The sequence below is a fragment of the Melospiza melodia genome, chromosome 12 (genome assembly GCF_035770615.1).
Source record: "Melospiza melodia melodia isolate bMelMel2 chromosome 12, bMelMel2.pri, whole genome shotgun sequence".
Lineage (NCBI taxonomy): Eukaryota > Metazoa > Chordata > Aves > Passeriformes > Passerellidae > Melospiza > Melospiza melodia.
The window spans coordinates 18,199,992-18,222,457 of NC_086205.1; the positions used below are offsets into that span (position 1 = coordinate 18,199,992).

A 22,466-nucleotide genomic window follows, 5' to 3' on the forward strand; every position below is an offset into this window, starting at 1 on the left:
ACAAGGCTTCTGCAAAAACCTGTCTCTTCTCCCAACTCCTGCAACTCACTCAAATGTAGTTGAAAATGGCTATTAGTTTCAAGTGTTGGTGAAGGAGGAACTGACAAGCAGACAGGCACATGCACACAGGCAGTGTAATTGCACAAGCCTCGTTTCCTTAGAAAACCAGAAAAACCCCACTAAAAACAATGTATCTATCATTATGTCTGATAAAAACAAAACAAAGGTCTGCTTTTCCTCTGTGCCAGTTACCAACGGCGAAGGTATTTGTGGTTGGGCTCACCACAATTAAGTGCCCACACATGTTCCCCATTTTAATATTTTCACACTGTCTCAAATAACCCAGTCCGTTGTGTGCAGAATACCCATGAGTGAACACAGAACAAGTTGCACTGCTTATTGGGAAAGAAGTAGCAAAAGGCAAAGTTTGCAAGACTCAAGAACAAATAGATTGCACAAAAAAGATTACACAAATAATCTAAGAGAAAAATAGCAGGCAGCGTATTACAGTAGAAACACGGAACAACGTGACCCATTTGCTTTCCACAAGCAGCATTTAAAAGGCAGCTTAAAGACAAAGGACAAAATTAGCACTAAACTGCATGAAGATGAGAAACTATGTCATTTCAACATTCTTCTTTTGCCCCTTCAGCCCTTTTTAGATCCTTTTCAAGATCATTTCAGCAAAACTAGAAGGCGATATGTTGGCAGCAAGCCTGGGAGACCAGAGTTCTCTATTTTTGCATGAAAGAGGTTCATAACCTTGGCCGTGCTGTGACCTTCCCTCAGCCCAGCCTGGCTGCCACATGGTGGTCTTACCTTGGGGGCGTGTACAGAAGTGCCTGCAGAGGCTTCCCTCCTGAAAATGCCACAGTTAGTGAGTGCATTACACAGAAACACTTCAGCAGCTGAAAGGATACATCAGCTGCTATACTCTATTCTGAAACCTCCTCACTTAATGTCTTCTGCTGTGCAAAAAATTTGAAATATTGTGAATCTGAAGGAAGGGGGGGAAGGAGAAGAGGAGCTCATATGGCACAGGATGCCATGTTCTAACTTCTTGGTATCTCATTACTCTTATTATATGGTTTTTGCCTATACCACCACAGATCCTGTCTGCTCAGATTATAGAATAGATCCATTCTGCTTGATATTGGAAAAACACAGAATTCAAAGAATGGCTCAACTGCAGGAGTTCACAACCTAATACAAGCAATAACAACTAGGTAGTGACAGGAAATAGAAGGAAACAATCAGATGAAACCAGTCAGCAAGGGAAGCTGTGGTCTCAGCACTCAATGTTTTACTGTTGACAAGGAGTCTGTAGACAGCACAGCAAAGGAAAAGGTTAAGGAAGGATTTGAAAGAGGACCCGGAGGGAGTTTAAAGGAAGTTTAATGGAATGCTTCTGAAGAAAGGACAAAGACAACACGAAAGAGAATGTAAGTGCTTGAAGGTTGAACATAGACAGCTTCAGATGGGAAGGATGAGTTGGTATGTCACTAGAGAATACTAGACAAAGAAGGGTGGGAATAGGTCATTACAGGTCGTGCAGGTAAAGACATGAAGCTTCTGTTTGATATGAGGCAGAAATGGAACCAGAGGAGAGATGTTTAGGAGTTGGATTCAATGATCCTTGTGGGCCCCTTCTGACTCAGGATGTTCTATGACTCTATGACTAAGAGGTAAAAATTATCTGGCCTAAGTTAAAAGCCAGAGAATTATTTCTACAGCTAGTTGAGCATGAATAGAGAGAAACTGCATTTTTTGAAAAGGATATTGCAGAGATTCAAAGTCACTGGAGCTTGGATGCAGGTTTTAACTGTGAAGATGAACAGGAAAGGCCATAATCTCAGCTGTTACTCAGCAAAGCTCTTAAGATTTGGCCAGAAACTGGGCACAATCTGGAGATGAGGAATTAGGCACAGTGTGTCCAACCTTATCTGGGACATGCATCACTTTTAAATGTCAGATTAAGAATGTGAGCAAATGGGACAACCATCCACCACTGAAGATGGATGGTGGAATAGGTACATGTCATACTAATCCTTATGGCAGTAATATTCTGATAGCAATCACATTGGAGCCGAGGATAAAGGCAATGTAATTCCACACAGGGGGCTTGAGATGCTCCTGTTTGCACATCCAAGGACTTCAGTACCTTTTCTAGGCTACAGCATTATTTTTCTGTCATACCTACTTAGACATTAAGCCATTGGCAGCACCATTGTGATGTACAGTGCCTAATACAGACAATTCAGGCAACTACAGATGCCAAGAGCAGAGAAAGCAGAGAGAAAATGTGCAAGCCTCTCCACAAAAGGCTTAAATTCATGAATTCAAAGCATGCATTCTATGTAGAGAAGAGATAGGGGACAATTTTTTGATAAAAGTATCAAAGTAGGGAGGTTCTGCATTTGCTGAAACATGGGGAAAAGACACTGATATCTCAAAAAACTCGACATGATGGAAAAAACTGTTTCCCACCTAACCCTACAGTGGGAATACACCACAAGGTCATATCCTCAGTGCCTATCAATTACACAATTTCCCTTGATCAGCTAAGTGTATTCCCCGGCTCTCACTGCAGCCCTGATACACAACGCAAGAAAGACCTAAAAAACTACAGCACATTGCCTTTTCAAAATGGTACCAAGAACACTTTGAAAACAGATAAATACATTGAACAGAATATCTCACTGAAAGTTCCCCTAGCAGCCTCAAGACAGCCAGTATTTCCGCTGTGTTATTTTTCTAATCATTTCTGTTTAGAGTTCGCCAGCGAATGCATTTTAGAGATTCATGACACATTCTGCTTTTGGATGGCTTTGAATCAGCTGGCAGTAAATGCGGAAAAATCATTATTCCTAATGAAGAAATATTGATGACAAAACAGCATTTCGAGGACAACGTTGACCATAAGTCAACAATGTAAAAAGACTTTCCCCTCTCTCCCTCCCCTTTCCTAGTGACTTTTATCCAAGGGTTTTCAAGCATTTCCAGAGCACATGGGATTCCTCAGGACACCTATGTCAGACAGGCAGAATTACTCCATTTTAAGAGGATGCAGGAGCAGAAATTGATTATTAGGATAACAGTGTAACAGCAGACCTTAACTTAGTATACCCTAATCAAGTTAAATCCCAGTCAGAGCTTCTGCAACTCAGAAGTACCCAACAGGTCCCGGGTTCTTTGATTCATCCAAAGGGAACAGAAGAGGGATCTCTGATCCCCAAGGGAGGGTTTATGTCCTTCTACAGTGCATGGGAGGTATGTGTCTAACTGATTATGCTAGACACAGATGTGTTGATCATATTTGTCCCAGAGTGATTCTGACATTTTGGCACTCAGGGCATTGCAATAATGGTACAGAGGGAAACATAAAGGCATTTGTACATTTTGTAGAAAATGACATTATTTAGCTCATCTTACCCTTGCCTTCCTTACCTACACTTTTCTTGCTTTTGAACTCAAGACTTTTCACTGAGTGGGAAGCCCTTGGCAATGGTTTATTGTGCCAGGATCCAAGCTTGAAGTGTCACCATTTGACAGTAGCAGGCTGTATGCATCAATTGTCTTACACAGCCTTTGGACATGAGACATATCAATCTTAATTCCCTCTTCTTCAGTAGATGTCAGAAAACACAATCTTTCACAGTAAACACAGATTCATGCTGCAATGTGTGCCTGAAACACTTCATAAATTAAATCCAAGGCCATGATTTAATTACTGTGTCCTGGTTATTCTGCTTTAACTGTGTTCCACTTGTACTCCAGATGTACAGGTCCCTGCAGTGACCTACTTGTCATTTGTACTGTACAGCACTGTGCAGTAGCTGCACTCTTGTGTTGCTCGCATCCCGTTCTTCCGACCACAATACAACTTCATATTCTCACTTTGCTTGGCTGTAAAAACCTGACACGTTCTCACTGTGCCCCGGAGGTCCCATTCCACACCACAGAGCAAATGCACTGCAACTGTGCAGGCTCACTCTGCCAACACTTTACCTTCTCAAACATTTCTTCATGCTGCTCATCACAAGATTACTGTCCCAGCTGATCTCCAGGACTTTACAACACCCCAGGAAAGGCAGAGGACTGTTAGGACACCCAACATGCAGGCAGGGAACTTGAGACCCACACAGGTTAAATAACCCTCCAAGGGTCACACAAGAAGTTTATGATGGAGCCGGGAACTGAAACCATATTTTCTCAATCACAGTCTGGTTTCTTTAACCATAAGGCCATCTCTGAAAAAAACTGATGCTAAGAAGGCCTGTGGCATAAAAACTCCATTTCAGAGGGAGCTCCCAGTACCAGTCTTGCTAAAATCCCTTCCCCAGGAGGAGGAATTCGCTCCTTGTGTGGACCATGGCATCACTTTCTGGCAGCCTGGCTGAGCCACATACCAACTGAGCACACAGAGTTATGTGCATCTGCTACTGTCCTCTGTTTATTTACAGAGAAGGAAAGACTCTGCTTCCTTCAACATCTGTGGTGGTGATCCTTTAGCCATCTATATCCCCCTCTCCTCAACATCCTGGGACACAAGAAACAGTTTAGTTTGTTTCTGATATAAACCAGATTACAATGACAGGTACCTCCTGAAATTATAGCAGCCACAATGTACTACTGCCACAAAATGGAGAGGACCACTCCTGATTTTCCCCAAAAAATATAAAAATTCAGGTTGAACAGGATCTTGAGAAGACCTGGAAATGATCTTAGTGCTTTGAAGGCAGCACCAACTCTCTCTACAGCATTCTTGATAGGTATTTGTTTAACCTGCTCCTAAAAACCTTCAGCAACAGAGATTTCACGAAGCACTTGGTCAAAAAATCTCAGTGGGTACCTAACCATACCACCAGTGAGCCTTTCTGCCATCCAAGCACAATGCCCCTCGCAGCAAGCCAAGCCAATGCCTTTTTACTCCGTTCGTGATGGCCATAAGGAAAGCAGACAGGCTCACACCAGCTGTAAGGACGGACTGCACGATGCCCCCCGGCAGGCTGGTGTGTCCCTGAGCCCCACACACCGGTGAGTCCCAGGCTGGATGATGTGCAGTGAGTGTGCCAGCCCAGTGGGGGTCAGTGATGCTCTACAATATTTAAGGTCCTAGACACCTTTTTTGCAGCATGCTTTGCCTTTTTTCTTTTTTTCCTCCTGTTGTTGTTGTTACATTGTGTCAACTTTTTGGCACGTGTTTTACCATGTGCGAACGGCTCGAAATAGAACCCCGCTTACATCTGGAGACAAAAAAAAAAAAAAAAAAGAAAAGAAAAAGGGTGAGAAAAAGAGTGGGAGAGAGGAAACATTCCTCCCTTTGCTAATCGATCAAGGAAATGCAAGGGAGAGAGTAAAATGTACTCTATTTCCTTTAGAAATGTTTCCTTTAATGCCGATGAAAGCGGCCAGATGACAGAGGCCGCGGCTGTGCACGGGCTCGGGAAGCAGAGCAGGGGCTGTCGGCGCAGGCACGGGGGTGTCCCTGGCAGCCGCAGCAATCCCTGCTCCAGCCCTGCCTCTCCCGGGCTCTCCGGCAGCAAACACGGCCCTGCTGTGTGCCGGGCACTCCCTGCTTCCCTCCCCGCCGCTCCCAGCACGGCCTGAGCCGGGCACGGCTGTGGGGAAGAAGCCACTTTATGCTGCAGGTGTAGAGTTGGATTGAAAGAAGTAACATTTCATAATTATTCGTGTTTGGAGGAAAGACTTTCAAAAAACCAATTTGTACCAAAAAAAAAAAAAAAAAAAAAAACCAAAAAAAAAAACCCACAAAAAACCAACCCAGTCAACAAATGCTTAACTCAGGAGTGCAATAATTTCATTTGGTAAAAAAAAAAATAATTTAAAATGCATACTTTCAAAGAAGTCCCCCACATTCCTGCACCATTACTCCTCTCTGATTGCATGTAGTAAGTTCAAAAAGTAACACACATAAAAACATCTTTAAAAAAAAATGTCAGGCAAAAATTATAAAGGCTGTAAGAAAGTGGGCCTTTTCCATTTTTTCAAAAGCTGAGAAACCTCTTATTTTATTCTACTTTCACAGGAAAATTAAGACTTTCTAAACCAAAAATTACTCTTTTCCTTGGAACACATCACTAATGCCGAAATCTTATTTTTTAGTGAGATGTTATCAGTATGTGGCATCCAGGGAACAACCTCAGCAGCTCTCTGCTAAAGCTCTGGTGAAGGTGAGGCCACCAGCCAAGTCCTAACGGGGCTGTCAGGAAACCTCTCTGTGGGCAATTCATCCCAAAGCTGATTTTGTGGGTGTTTACCCCTCCTAGGAATGGGAAAACACAGCAAAGGGGAACAGTTGCTGGCTGAGCTGTAGATCGGACAAATTTTGGTGATCCCAACACTGAGCCACTCCCTTTGCACTTGCAAAGCCATATTGCATGATAAACCCTGGACAGTGAAACCACCAAATACATGATGGCACACAGAGTGAGCCAACCATGCTTGTATGAATCTCCTGCAGGAAAAGGAAGGCAAGATACCAGGCTGGAATCACTCTTCCTCCCACCCTCATCAGGGGCCACTGGCAGGGGGGCATTTCCTGAGCTATCCCATGACCCACTGGGCTTGTTCTGTTATGCTGCACCAAATTTCAGGATCCTGTTTTGGAAGGCCACAAAAAAATACCTGGTCATTACAGGGGTGCCAGTGGCAGCAGCCTCAGACAGCAGCTACGTGGGCAGCTCTGCCTGGCCCATCTGGGTCCTTTGGAAGGTGTCTCTCCCAGCGTGCTGTCCCAGCCTGCTCCCTCCCTGGCTCAGGAGAGCAGCCTTGCTGCTAGAGCAGGGGAGGGTGAGTGCGGGGCTGCTGCACCTGATCCTGTCCATAAGCGATGGCTGTAACACAGAGCAGAGCTGGAGGCCAGAGGAGCTGCTCTCCTCACAGGCTTGGTGCTCACTGTGCAATGCTTCATGCAGCCTCTGCCAGCCCTTCCTCCAGCTGGGGAGGATCAGTGGCAGGCTGTCCACAGGCTCGTGCTGCTGCTCAGTGCAAATACACCTTAAACATAGATCAAATTCTCCTGAGCTCTCAGCTTTCTGTCACAGCTGAACCAAGAGTGCAGTCAGAAGGGACCAGCTAAGACTCACACTGATACGGACAGCAGCCTTTACATCTAGGTCAAAAAATGAGTTGTCTTTTACCACGTTCCCAAAGGACTGTGGTTGGGTTTGCCACTTCCAGCAGGAAAGCAGGCTCAGGGAGGCCAAGCAATGGGGTGCAGTTCTGTAATGTTATGTGCAGGACAAACACAGAGCAAATAATGTCCCCTGTCCCAACGACTTTCATCTCCCACTGCGTCCATGTTGTACAAAGGCACTTCAAACCACTTCTGTCCCCTTGCCCAGCCAGTCTATTTCATAAGCCTAGGATAGGCACCATCAGTGTGTTAAACAGACTCAAGCCCAGCCAAAACTCACATCCATGGCTGGGCATGAATGACTCAATTCACTCTTCTGTGAATTGACTGTGCTCCAACTGGTATTCCACAGCTTGTCTCTGCTTCATGGCATCACTGGGAAGGTGGTGGAATGCATTGATTTTTACCAAAGGCTCTGTTCAGTGGTGAAGATGAAATTGCCTGAGTAATGGCAAGGTTTTGAGTCAGAGATGCTTCCTATGCCATTGGCTCTGGCCTACCATCCTGGCATGCCTCCTGCATGCTTGCCTGAGGAAAAACATCTGACAAAATCCAAAACACGGGGAGGGAACCTATCTCCCCACTGCCAAAAGTGAAAGAAAAAAAAAAAGAAGTGAAGAAAGGCTGGATCAGACAAAGAGTAGTGTCCTGAACAAATGGCAGCTCTCATAGGCCCAGCAATATTAAGGTCTGAGGTTTTCAAAGGTGCCTGGCTGCATTAGAAGATGTCACACCAAATTTCAACCAGCACCTCATTTATTTCAGGTTTTTCAAAAACCCTGCCTTTCACAATCCGGCACCAGCCCAAAGCTTCCTTGCTGTTTTGAAACATGTGCTGTCTGTGTGTTGACAGCAACCCTGCCATAAATCACATCCCTCAGGCACTGGAAACCACCTCACCTGTATGCTGAGCATCCACAGTTCCTTGCAATGAATTCCATCGCTCCAAATTTCTAAGTGGCTGGAATCAAGTAATGTTGGTTGTTTTTTGGTTTTTAAAATTTTTTTTATTAAAGCAACCTACTAGACAGAGGTTTCCTTCTTCATCCCAAAATTGGAGACCTTTCCAACCAGGTACAAGGTCCAATATTTGTTTACTCTCTTGGACAAGAAACAGGAACTTTACAACCTGGGAAGGAGAAGCACTCTGATTCTGCAGGAGATATTCAATATTTGTACCTACTTAGAATGCCCACACATATCATAATATTAAAATGTGACATTGGTATTGAAAGCAAAAGTCCTTTTACAATGTCATTTGATGTTGGTGACACCGTATTTACTAGACTGATATGATTAAGCAGTAACTATAATTCTGCTCCTCCTTTGGGTCATGGGACCTGCTTTTACTGGCCAGGGTAGATGGAAATACTGATAACTCTCTAATTTGAGAATAACCTCCCAGTGGCACATGCTTCATCTGGAGTCCATGATGGAGCAGTCATATCAAGTATCCACAGATCATTATGCTCACCTGATTGCCACATTCTCAAAGCTTGATACATAAGGATATCAAAGTTTTCCTGCTTGGCCTCCACTACAAGTGAATTAGTGCAAAATATGAGATACATATTTATAACAATTATTATTTTATTTAAAGAAAATATGTGGAAATCCATCTGCACAATTGCATGTGTCACTCTCACAAATCCTACAGCTTTTGACTCAAAATTAGCAAGGCTTAAAAAATAATAAGCTAAAAAAAAAACTCACACCATAAAACCAAGCTCTTTAGTGGCATTAAGTCTGACCTGTTTGCAGTGGTGGCTTTGACTCTAGGGCCTGTTAACTAACAGTAGGAGACAGGGGAATTGTGGGTACTGATCCATTTATCATGATTAAAGACTGTCCTGACATTTCACCTTAAGATCTCTGTGAGGAGGCTCTGATGTTGACCGGCATCTACAAAGGCGTGCTCAAAGTACTATTCATCAATCATCACTCATCTTACTACTACTAAGATGGAAGAGTCTTCCTGAATTGGCTTCCATGCTAAGGGCACCAATCCCTGTCTCCTGAATTATTCACACAATTCATGACCTGAAAATTTTGTGCCAAAGGAAACTGAAACCGTAAAACTTTTTCCTCATCCCTCCCATGGCTGAACCAATCAGAAAGGACTGATTTGATATCCAGAGCTCATGATGAGTTCTGCCAGCCCAATCCCCTTGAGCAGAAAAGGCCATCATCATCATCAGGGACTGTGTTTGCCAAAAACTTGGTGCTGGAAAACGTCCTGAACATGCCGTACCGGTGACGGCAGCTCTGTATGAGCAAAGTTGGCAAATCACTGTGCTCTGAACTTTCAGGGTGCCGGTATTCCTACATTCATGGGAGTTCACTGTGAAACCAGTAAGGGTATCTAATCCTCATTAAACTCTTTGGTGTGACAGTAGGGAAAACTGATGGACTTGTTTACATGTGATAATGGAATAATTTGAAATCCACTAGACCTCCAAATTTAGATCTGACGTAAATGTAGGGACAGTTTATACCAAGCCTGATTTTAGCTGATGTCTTAGTCGATGTCTTTTGAATTTGTATGACCAAGCCCAGAAAGCCAACACTGGTCTAAGTCAGTTGGTTTCCACTTTCACATAATACGATGCAGCTTTATTATGTTGACAAAGTCAGATGTGATGGGTAAGTCAGAGAAGCTATTATTTCCACCCCAGCATAGGAAAAAGTGTGGGAGACTTTTGTCCAAGTGGAAAGCTACAACTTACAAAAGCCTTCAAAAAAGAGCCTTTTGGGACTTCAAACATTTCAGAAATTGCTTTCATTGTTTTCCATTGTTCTAAGCATCCCTGCACAGATGAGGACCTACAAAAGAAAATGCATTATGTAGCTTGTAGGAAGTCTACAACCATGTTCTAGACCAGATGACTCTAGAAGAGTTTGTGATAAGCTTCAGATCCACATCCAAACATCAGAACACCTACAAAATAGTCTGAGTTCAGTGTTGCTTCATGAGAAAGTCAAAGGAGCCCTACCATAGCAAAAAAGAGAGAGACTGGAATTTTGGAAATCACAGACTAAAGTTTTATGAGCTCCTATTCATGCAAATGAGCCCTGTCTGAGGTATTAAGGGTCATGCAATATTCCCAACTAAGAGAAACACGAAATTAGTAAATTGCCATGGGGAAACAATATTAATATCTCATTGTACAGTCTTATTTGTGCTGTATATTGTTCTGTTCTCCCCTGTCCCAAGAGCACAAGAATGAAGCTACTGCACACACTGATGTCCTAAGAGTTTACACAGGATTTATTCAGCCAGACTGATTTTACTCTAGCCAAGCTGATGTCAGTTGCAGCATCATCTTCTCAACCTACTGAGATGTGAGCCACAATATGCCACAATTAGACCATGCTCCAGAACACCATCCTGTGAAATGTTTGTTCTTCTGAACAAATTGTTCTGCAATTTCCCTAGGCCAGAACAGCTCTTGTAATCAGACATTTGCTGGATGCACACCATTCCTACTTGCTACCTAACAGGTGTTACTCATAGTACCATGACTTCTGTCACTTACGTGGGAGTCAAGGCCACAGGTCACCCACCTGTTCTTCCCTGAAAGTTGTGCCACAAAGGGCATTAGACAGACAGGAAGACTGTGTGTGCACACCTTGTACAAAATAGAAGGAAGCAGAGTCTGTAGACTTGAAACAGCTTAGTTATTGCTCCTCACCCATTGTCCTGCTGTAATCAGAGCAAAGAAATAACAGAAAACCCACTGAGATCCTAAGACTAATTGGCTTTCTGTGAAGCATTGTTTTTGTTTAAAAGACCAAGACACACTTGAATCAATGGGCCTTATAAACAAAAATCCTTTACTCACCTTTACAAGCATGATCAGACCTAGCTCAGGGCACAGATCTCCAACCCCAGAGCAGCAATGTCCCTCTGGCCTAAGTCTGGGGTGGCCTCTTTTCCAAAGCCTGTCTTTGACCGTCCTGCTGAAGCTCCTAAAATGTGCATTATTGGTGTGGTTTTCTGCCTAAGCCCTCAAGAAAGTATGTGACTCTTCCCTGTGTGAGTGAACAGAACAGCTTCTATTTCTCACTCAGTTTAGAGACAGCAGGGCAGAAAGAGACTGAAAGGGTTCAAATGACAAGCTTTCGCTAGGAGCTGGCCATGTAACTGACACAGACCTTGTGGCTCTCCTCAGCCGCCTTTCTGACAGAGGGATGCCATGGAGATGGCAATGCAGCAGCTGTGCACATCTGCAGTGCACATTCTCCACTTCCTTCACTTTCTGAATTCTGCCTGTGAAGAAACAGCAGAAATAAATCTGACCATGGGCAAGCTCCATTTTTCACTCCCCTCCTCTTTTTGTTGCCATGCATGGAAATTGAGTATACACAGAATATTAAGTTATAGTGGTCTTAGCATCCATTAGTAGTGGCCTAATAGAACTACACAAGCACAGCACACTGAACCCTGTGCTTTGCCATTTTATCTTTAGAAGAAGGCAATGGTTTTAGGCATGTACAGATAAAAGATGGAGTATTTTAAAATGTCCCACTCAAACATCCACTCTTATTGTAGCCATACCTTCCCCAGTCCTGTCCTTCCACCTTACCTTCCTCCCTCCTCTAAACAACACACATCAGATTTGCCAGTGTGGAGAGAATCACACTTCACATCACCCATGTAGGCATCAAAAACTGGATCAGTTTGATGTGAGATGTCAAGATGGAGAATGGGAAAGAAAGGAAGGCCATTAGAATCAGACTCCAGGTAGTATCTGGCCCTATATATATGTGTGTACACACACACATATTTATTTATACATTTTAAGATTCTCACTCATTCCAGCCACGGGACAGAAATGAGAAGCAGCTGCGCAGCTCGTGGAGATGACAACAAGAACACATGACCAGAATTAGCTCCACGTTGGCAGTGACGTTCGCTAGGACTTTCCTGTCCAGAAGAGCTGGCTTCATATGACAGTCTTCTGCACAGCATAAAGGACCCACATTAGAGTCCTTTCTAAATGTCTCCCTCCAGCTCAGCCAGACACAATTCCTTAGCTCATGTGATCACAAACTCTGCACTAAAAAGAGTAGAAAGTCAATATTGTCATGTCCCAGCCATTCATCAACACAAGTGAAAACTCAAGGTAAAAGGCTTCAGGCTTTCTGCAGTTTTTTTGACAGTCACATGCTGAATTCACTTGTCTTTCACAGCAAGCACATAGTGAGGAAATAGAGACATTTGAAAAGCTGGGGTTTTTTCCAAGTGTAATTTTAAATGACAACAAAAGCAACTAAAACCCCCCACAAAAACCCCCCTTCTTTCAACTTGCACTCACAAAGAATGCAGCACATTACCTGCCCAGCCTGCCCCTGACAGTACAGACAGAATCAGAACATGTACTGAGCAGATAGTAAGTTATTAACCTCTCAAGATATTGTCTGGAACCAGAATTTGTTGAGGAAATTGTATATTGAAGTCCAACACTGCTGCTAACTGAACACAGCCTGATTCACAGCTTTAAACAGACAACTTAGCATGGCTGGGACAGTGATTTGAAAGAATCTACAAAACAAAATAATTCACATCCCACATCCAGCTGTCTGTCCTTAGCAGTGGACAGTACCTTAGGCTGTGGAAGATGGTTGTACCCATACCTCTAAACTCTCAACAAAGGGGTCTGCTATTGTCAAAGTGTTTTACTTAACCACTTGTGTTCAATGGGGAGATGCATTTGTCAACTGTCAGAACTCATGTCACTACCTGTGCTGTCCCCTTTTGACCCTGGTGCTGTGAACACAGTTTTTCAGAGGTTTGGCTCTTAGCTCACACTTAGAGAAGTAATTATTTCAACATCTCTGTGCATGTCTTGGCAGACACACAAGGAAAAAAAAAGAAAAAAAAGGCAAATGAGAAAGTTGCTAAATGAAAGCTGGTGACAAGGTATCAGGTGCAGTCTCCCAGCTCCACTCTGCACCCACAGTGATCCCATTGCTATTGACATTGCCTGTTCCCTTCAATGGGGATGGCTGACGCAGGGCCATGGGACAGGCACAGTGCTTTGCCACTCTCTCCTGCTCAGCTGACACAATCTGTGCTGTCACAGTTCAGGCAGGGGACATCTCAACTGCAGGTTTCACAAATCAAAACAGGTTTACTCTTGGCTGCTTGTAGCATCCCAAATGTCTGCCAGGGCTGGCTTCTTGTGATCTCCCTGCCAGTTTGAGATTACAGTCTCCTGACCCTAGAGCAGCAGTTGTGACCTTGGCTTGTAGCCAGAGACATGAAGACATGTGTTCATGACATGACATGGTGAACAGCAAGGTGCATTTGGAAGCATGAAAACAGTGCAGCTTACTAAAACCAGCAGGAAAGTTTGGCTACTTTTGATTCTTTTAATCCTCCCCTACCTCTTTGCACCACTGAGAATCACTCTGTATTGATTATGCTGACATTGACAGCAGAGTTGGAATTTTTTTTTTTCACATCTCAGATGAGAAAGTGGGTTATGATTCATCTCACTGAATCTGAGTCAAAGCAATTTCTTATAAAAAAACCAAACAGTTTTGATGCATTTCCATCAGAAGAGAAGAGGCTGGAGAACACTCAGCAAATGAGACAGTCCTGTTTAATTCTACTTTTTAACACATTTCACTCTCAGATAAAATCTGTCCTTTTGCCCCACTAGAAATACCTCATTTTGAGTTAATGACACTAAAATACCCCCAAAAAGCTACTAGCAAAAGACAAACCACCCTATCAAAAAAAAGACAGCATGAGACAAATGCCATGAGAAGAAATAACAAATGCCACACTGTGCCCCACTTCCATGGAACAGTGATTGCTAGAGTGGAAAGTAACAGATTACTATGGTGAATTATCAATTTTCCTAATAGCCTTGAACTACCTAAATGCTGAAGTGTGCTAACATTAGTGGGTACATTACATTAACAGCAGTTAAAATGATCAAGCGTGATCCTGGAGCACATTTTCCCCCCTTTCTTGTTTTCATAGCCTTGTTACTAACCCTGGAAAATAGGGTTTCTGCTCAGCATGCTGGGAAGAGCCTTCAGACTGGCTGTGATTTCTTATCAGACAAGGCTCACAAGTCCATTTTGGTTGATTTTCACATAAAATAAAGAATGCGGCACAGTTTTGGGTAAGGCGTGGAACTTGAAGGAATTCTAGGCTCAATTCTCACTTCACTACTGGATCTCAGCATGACTCTGGGTGAGTCATCTTAACTCTTCCAGTCAGCCCCTCGCTTGTAAATTAGGGACAGTAATTTCCTGGCCCTTGACATATTTTCAGATTCAGAACTCTGAGGGATGCACCCTGTTCCTACTCCATGTCTAATTTGCACATATTACAGTGTGACCACAGCCTTGGATGCCACTGCAGCACAATGAGCCATCGTGGAACATGGGAGCAAACTGCAAATTTAGTCCACAGAGCTTCAAAGAACAGGTGAGCTGTTCAGTTTTAAAAAGCCAAGAAAGGGCTCCTTTCTGTCAGGTCATGTAGACAACTAACTTGAAAGAAAGAAATTAAACTATTTTCATGTTACTGGGACAAAGATTTATCCAAGAGTGCATTGCTGGAAGGGTTTCTAACTCCAGCTCCAAAACTGAATGCCTATGCCTCATTTGACAACTTAGCTACAAGTCATGACAAAAGAATGTCTTGAGGCTTTAAACACTCCAAAGCCCTATCTGAAGTGAAAATTATTCCTATCATATTACAGTCCAGAAAAACATTCTCACTCATTCATAGACACACACATACACACATCCCCTCTCAAAATACCTGTGAGAATTTAGAGTTTATGATATCCCAGATGGAGGAAACTCCTGGTATCACTCATCTCCATAAAACAGGAGAACCAACCTTCTCCATCCTGTATGTCCTAGACTAACAGTCCATCTCCTGCTCCCGGCCTCACCAAGGAGATCCCCAACAAGGCGGCCTCCAGGTGCCACAATTTTAATCAGGTGATGACATCCCCAGAGAGAACCCCCAGAGACCAGCCAGTTCATTTCATGTGGAGGAGGAAACAGCCAACAGGTAGGTCCTGCTTTTGCTTAATGATCTGAGCCAGCTACAGACTAATGAACTACAGCTAAAGACTTGATGGCTCACTATCAAATTTTCAGCCCTTTCAGTCCACAGAGACTTTACTTGACTTTGTAAGTTTATAATGAATAAGCTGGATTGTCTTTGAATTGTCAAATTAAGGTAGAAATATATGGTTTATTTCCATGTAGGACTGTTAAATAGGGGGGTTGGCTAATAGCCTCATCACTGTTCAAAGGTTTTTCTGAAAGATGAGCTTTCCTATCCATCTGTACAGGTCCTAGCACACCAAGGGCCCTCTCACAATGAAAGAAGTATCCACCAACCTCGTGAAGTTTTTTTTCATGGCTATGTTAATTTTTAAACACGCTGAAGAATCATGTAGAATACAGCTGTACTTTAGAAAGACACATCTCTGAATTCCATTATCACATTTCATTCTTCTCAGAAGACAGCAGGAAATTATCAGTTTTTATTTACTAACTTTCAGGACAAACCTAATTTCATTCATGGCCTGAAACCCAACTCTCTTTCTCAGCATACAGGTGATCAAGGGAATCCCTTTGATTCAGTGCTACTCCAGAATTCTGAACTTATTCTCCATTAAATAACCTCTGCATCAAAAATCAGTTCTGTTTCAAAGTAAGAATATGTCTATGTTGACTTTCAGCAACTCAAGCTAAACTAGGGAATTAAAAACAGAAAAAGTCATGCTGCTTGCTACCTGTTCCAGCTGGGATTTTATGACCTACAGTAACAAAGGGTAACTGTGGTTTTAATGCAAGATTTAGATCCCATCTGTGAAGCAGTGGTGGTCTCTAAAGAGACTGTGCTTCAGAAACACTCATGATGCAAAGTCTTGTGTGGATAAAAAGAGGAAAACAGAAGGTAAGTCTCTTGTCTCCTGGCTCATGTGGGTACCAGGTGCTCAGGACTTACAGAAGTGCAACCTTCTCTGATTCCTGACTGCTACATCTGCTGGATCTTCATTTAAAAGATGTGCATTCAAGCCTTTATAAGGCTAATATACCTGGCATAAAAATATCTAGGTGCTTAGCTTCATAAAGCATGTTTCCCAGAATTAATACAGAGTAAGATGTGGATAGGATCAACATCAGGAAGACTCAAACTTTTGCATCCATTTCCAGTCTTTCAAATGCTTGAGAAGCAACTTTGACCAGCTCACAGCCTCTTGCCTTGCTCATGGCTAGAGGTAAGTGTATGTAGATGTGGTATATTTTGCTCTCCAACCACTCACTGGCTTACTCTTTTTCTCTTCTTACTTTGCAGTTGTGGGCTAAAATTCACCATCTAGGTTGCACTGAGATTACCTTTATAAATTTGCTCTACCTCGCTGTGCAAGGATGCCGGCAGGCAGAGGACTCCCTGAGAAGAAGCTAGACGAGGGTGGCAAGTATTGACAGAAGTGAGACTGAAGAAACAGGCTCTGAAAGCCATTCACCAAGATAATCAAAGCCCCTGGGGAGCAGAGGGAGGGTGGCTCCCTTTGCGGCAGGCCACAGCAGGGCCGCTGGATGTTGATGGTGCTGCACTGTGACCTCCCTGAGCAGAGGTTGCTCCCAGGCTTTGTAGCCTGTGTGCAAACGCTGGAATATGGCTTGAACATAAAAAAAATTACTTGAATGACAATGGAGAAAAGGGTCCCCATTATATGTCTGTTCTTCCTGCTTTTGTGAGCGGTTACATAACAGAAAATGACTGTCAGCTCATCAGTTGTTGAAAGTCTAACCTACTATTTTCTGACCCAGATGTTGTTCAAATGAGGACAGACACCATCTTGCAGCAGAACCCCTGCCCTTAGACAAAAGACACATCACATTACATGGCAAAATTACAGTGTAATTATGCTCTTGTAATAATAATATGCTTCTTTTAATGATAACCTTTTCAGAACAGATCTAAGAGTACGGGCAAGATATGACAACTTTCAGTTTCTTTTTCTAGTAAAACTTCAGATGAAACCAAGTGGCTACTTCTGCCTTTTAGAGGCTGCTGATATGCCTGAACAAGACTGAAATGCAGTTCAGTTTAGACAATTGGACCATGTTCAATTTAGAGCCTCTAGAACTGTACAGTGCTCAGAGCCATGCCAAAGGAAACAAAGACAGCATGAACCAAAGGAAGTCATACCTGGACCATCCAGTGTGTCTCCTCAGCTGAACCTCCTACAACTCCACCACACTCGCTCCCATACCTGACTTGGACTGCTACCTCCTAACCCATGTCCTGGTCCTCAGGAAGTAAAATTAGGGAACACATTCAACACTGTTTGGATATCAGGTCTCTTGTCCTATTGAAGGAATTTTAGCTTATGAATGGAAACCAAATAGAGATGCAAGGCCATCTCAAGTGATGGGAAAGCTTGGCAGAGCCTTGGCAGATTCAATACTGGCGTCACTTATCATTCTTTAATTTTAACTGTAAAATGACATCTCAAAGAACCATTGGAGATGAAGGCTTCTCCATGGGGGATGCACATATGACTGCTGCTGCTAATCATCTCCAGAAAATTCAGTGAAAAAGGAAAAAATTAAGTTTGAAAAGTAAAGCAATCTGCCATAGGTCAAGATGTCAAGATGAGAAGCAGAAAAGACAGTCAAGCCTCCTGTTTCTTGGCCTTGTTCTTCAACCCAATTCTGTACCATCTCTCCCATTGTCAAAGCCAGGGTACACAGAAAATGCACATAAAAACCTGTATCTCCTGAATTATCAGCTCAAACTTAAATCATGATTCCTTTACTGCACAAACTGAATATTTCCCACAGGGTGATTTTGGCATCTCTCTTCTCCCCATGCATCCCTACAGCATGCTGGAACTACAAAAGGAGACCGCTACATTATCCAATACATGAAACTGGTGGTTCCTTTGGTAGCTCTGAGCATTTATGGTAAAATACCAGTGAGAGTTTCTTCCCACCAGTCAGGCAAACTGCTGTGGGGAGTGACTCAGCTGGGACATAGTCCAGAAGGCAACAGGAGATGAGGGGCCCCAATGGCACTTTTCCAGTCTTAATCAGCACTGTCTGCATGGTGATAGAGACTGATAAGCTGCCAGAAGTAATTTCTTGCTATAAAACTTGAAACAGTGGTCCAGAACAGTTGTGATCTGTGTGTGCATGTATTTGGTTGGGTTTTTAAAATGCAGAATCAAGGGCTGTAATTTCCCATGGCGGCCAACAAACAATTTTGATCATTTCATTTTAATCTCCTATAAGTATCCCTTTCTCCTCCTTCAACCTTACCCAATTTCCACTCCACTAGGTATTATTTTTTCCAAACAAATCAGACATGCTTGTCTATAATAGCACATTTATCAACAGGGAGGGCTGTGATAGGGAGAAACTATCCCTACTGCACAGAGCATAAGACATTTGCGAATCCTTTCTAATAAAAAGGGATTTGATTAAAGACAGCCAACTACCACAGATCAGCAACTTAATCATCAGTAAAGAAGGAAGAGCAGCTTAGATTCAAAAGACTTTAATTTGCTGATATGCCAAGGACTTCCCAGGAGTAGTCACTCCACAAGTTACTCCAGAATCTGCAAGGGGGTTGGAGGGGACATACACCAAGGATTAGGGTGCTTAGACCTATTATAGTAGTTTGGTCTTAACAAAAGTTAGGCAGAATACCCAACATGCACGTTTAACTTCTAAAAATTCACAAGAATTTAAAAAAAAATTCTTATGCCTAGTGATATTTCCATACTTAAGCATTGCCTTGCCAATGGCAGCTAGAGGATTTCCCAGCAACTGGTTGTGCTGCTGTAGTAAGCCCTGGAAAGACAAAGCTGCCAGCTGTGATCTGGCTGCTTCCAAGCATCTCCAGCATGCTGCTCCTGGCTCCCACCACACTCCCAGGCGGACAGTGTGATCCATGCCCTGCTGCCAGCTGTGAGTGCTTGGGTGAGCAGCCCCTGCCTAGAACCGTTCCCCCAACTCTGAAATCACTTTCAGTGGTTTTCACCTGGGAAGCTGCAGAGAGGTGCAGTAAGCACAGACTGGACGGAAGTGCTGGCTGCCCATCTCCTCAGCTCAGCTCACTGGGTCTGCCAGACAGAATTTCCAGAGCAGAGAGAACTTGAGTGACTACTACTCTTCTTCCTTCCCAAGGAACCTTCACCCTGCCCACTTCTGGGCAGATTCTGCTGATTACAGAACCAAGATGGCTTGATTGAAAACCAGAGATACAGTGAATGAACTTGCAGAAGGAAGTTGGTTACACAGAAGATCCCAGAGTGTGGGCAGACCAAGTAAAATGACCTTTCTCTAGCCTGACAGTTCAAATGTAATTATTCCAACAAATTATTTTCATGACTTAATATAACGCCTTGCAGCTTTCTAGCAAGGTTAATTAGATTCTTCAATTCAAAACCTATCTGCTCTTAACCAACTTTTAATATGCTGAAATCCAGTTTTCTAAATTCAAACTAATAAAAGTGATTAGCTGACAGCTATCTGGTATGCTACAATTACCATGGCATTTAGACCTCAGGCATAAGATATTTAATGCAAATCAGAGTCAATGTCTCTGCCCATTTGTCCTTTTTCGGATTACTTGATCAATGTGCCATATGAATCCTGTACAGTCCACACTACCATGCTAAACAACTAAAGAACAAGGGCAGAGATATTGGTTGAGACAGTTAACCAAAGTTGAAAGATTCTTTTTCCCTCCCACACTTAATTTGCTCTTTCCACATGAGCATGAAGTTACTGAAGGCACTGGCTGACAGCTCAAGTAGAGATGAGTATTTAGTTCTGACATAGCCAGAATTAGTACAAAACTCCCGGCCTGCACTGCCATATCGGAGAGCTTCATCCACTGTGACTCCAGAGACCCAGGGAGGAGCCTGGCTTGGAGCAAAGCTAGGAAGATGAGGGCAGCCTACCTCTTTCACTGATGCCTTAAGTTTTAGCTTGCATATTTTTTCGATTCTGTGCTGCCCTAGTGTGTGACTCTGAACTTTATATTAAGTGTTAGCAAGTTCCCTTCACAGTTTACAGACAAAAAAATTCTTTCCCAGCCTGAGAACCAAGGACACTGCTGTCAAGAAGTATAAACAACAGTGAATTGAGGAGAGCAATCTGGGAGGATGGGACTTCATAACCTGAAGCTTTAATTGGACAATTGACCTCAATATGTAAATGAACCAAAACTTATAAAAGTGTGAAAACTTGTGACTGGTCATCCATCTTGCATCCATCTTGGGTCCATCTTGGGAGGTACTGCCCAAGGTGTATCCTTTGAAGGCCTTTTAATAAACATCTACTTTATTCCTTTAACTTTGTCTAGCCTCTGTTCCAGGTCAGCCTCTTCAGGCATCAACTGTACCTAAGCATATGAAGCAGTGCCCTAGCATTCTGTGTTTTGTTAGATAGAAATGCTCCTAGAAGACTGTATGGGGCACAGCATGCTAGGGAGCTGAGGAGATGTCCAGCCCAAGACATAGTTCTTTGGCACATCAGGAATGCCAAGGCTGGACATCACCTCAGAGATGAACTTCAGTGGCACACAGAAGATCAATCAGGTGTGGTTGGTAATTACACATGACCTGCCCAGAGTAGGACTAAGGTTGTTTGTTTTCTCCACCATGCATCATGCATGATTATTCCACCTTTGATTATGCTACTGTTTATATGAATAACACTGGCAAAACTTCTCAGTGCTCTGAAGCCTCCTTCCCATTTTCTCATCTCCTGCTGAATTAAGAGCTAATGGCATGGCATTGGTCTGACATTGGTCTCATCTGATAGACAAATTGATGACCTGAGAGACTTTATGTTCCCACTCTTTCAGCTATGCATCCCTTTTGGATGAAGAAACTTTGATGTACCACCCTCTTGAACAGAGCAGAGCAATCTTAGTCATACAATATTAGTCTGCAAAATCTGAGCTTTGCAGCTTCATAAATACAAGTGGTAAACAAAACTAAAACTTCACTTCAGGAAGCAATTTTCTAGCTGTGAGGAAAATTAATCACTAGAACAGCTTATCAGGGTAGGTGGTTGACTCACCATTGCTTGAAGTTTTTAAGATAAGATTAGATCTTTTTTTTTTTTTTTAAGTCATGATTCAATCATGTTCCTGGGAGAAACTGAGAGGAGGACATTAGGCAGTATAATGGCAAGGTTCTTTCTGACCTTGAGCCAGCGAATCTTCTTTGTTTATCTGCCTACTTTCTTGGGCAAAAAGGAAAACATAATGGGCTTTGGTCCATCAACCAACTCCTGCCACACAGCTCTGCTTTAAGAAAATTGCTGTAATCAGATCTCATGCTTCAGGGCTTCAGCCATTTGCCTGAAGAGGGTAGGAAAAAAGTTTCCCTCTCTTTCCTGCCCAGCTAATGACTAAATACATGTTATGTTTATTTGGTCGTAGTTTCATGTTTAAAACATCCGAGAGTGAACCCAAAAGGCTATGGACAAAGTCAAAGGCAGAAACACAGAAAATGCTCCCTGGCTATTTTCTATTCAGTTAGCCATTCCTGCTCACACCTCAGATCTGTGATAATCATCAATTCTGATGACTATCAGTGTTTACAGAGAAGACATTTTGGTTATTAGGGTGCAACCACAGAACGTAGAAGGTATTGATAGAGAATTGGGACTGATACTAACCCCACCTACAAGGGCAATATTTGTTTGATGAGAACATCTTAATCTTCTCATATTATCAGATCTTTTGCCACTGCAAGATCCTTGCTTGTTAGTGAAACTGTGATCCCACCCACTCTCTGATTAAACCAGATCACAAAAGTTTCTTTAAGCCAGAAATGTGTCGGTCCAACCAAACTCTATAGCAAATAGATCTGGGGGCAATCTAAATTAATTTTTAAGAAATGTTGAAATAAAGGAATATAAAGAACACAAAATGAATGGCCTGCCCCAGTTGTTAACTCTACAAACTACAGCAGTTTGTTTCATAATAACATTATTGCCCAAGCCTGTAAGAAACAAAGCACACAGGCAGATCCATTGATCTCACCATAATCAAGTGCCCAAGACTCTTTGATTTCAAGGCAGAGTTCAGAGGTCTTACCACCTACGTTTCATGTAAAGGCAAGATATAATTCTACACCTATAGGTGCCTAAGATAATTATACTGTATACCACTTAAGAAGGAAATTAGATGCATATCTTTTTCCAGGTAAGGAAGATGACACCGTTATGAACCAATCAGTCCAGATTTGTCTTACTTGTATTTGTTGGACCCAATTCTGGGTCCCCATGT

The 22,466-nt window shown here is 42.8% G+C and overlaps 1 protein-coding gene across 6 annotated transcripts in view; it reads right to left on the reverse strand.

Moving 5' to 3' along the window:
• The window catches only part of LPP (LIM domain containing preferred translocation partner in lipoma), a 331,785-nt gene that overhangs the window by 61,186 nt on the left and 248,133 nt on the right, over positions 1–22,466 (reverse strand). The gene's annotated exons all lie outside the window — the stretch shown is intronic.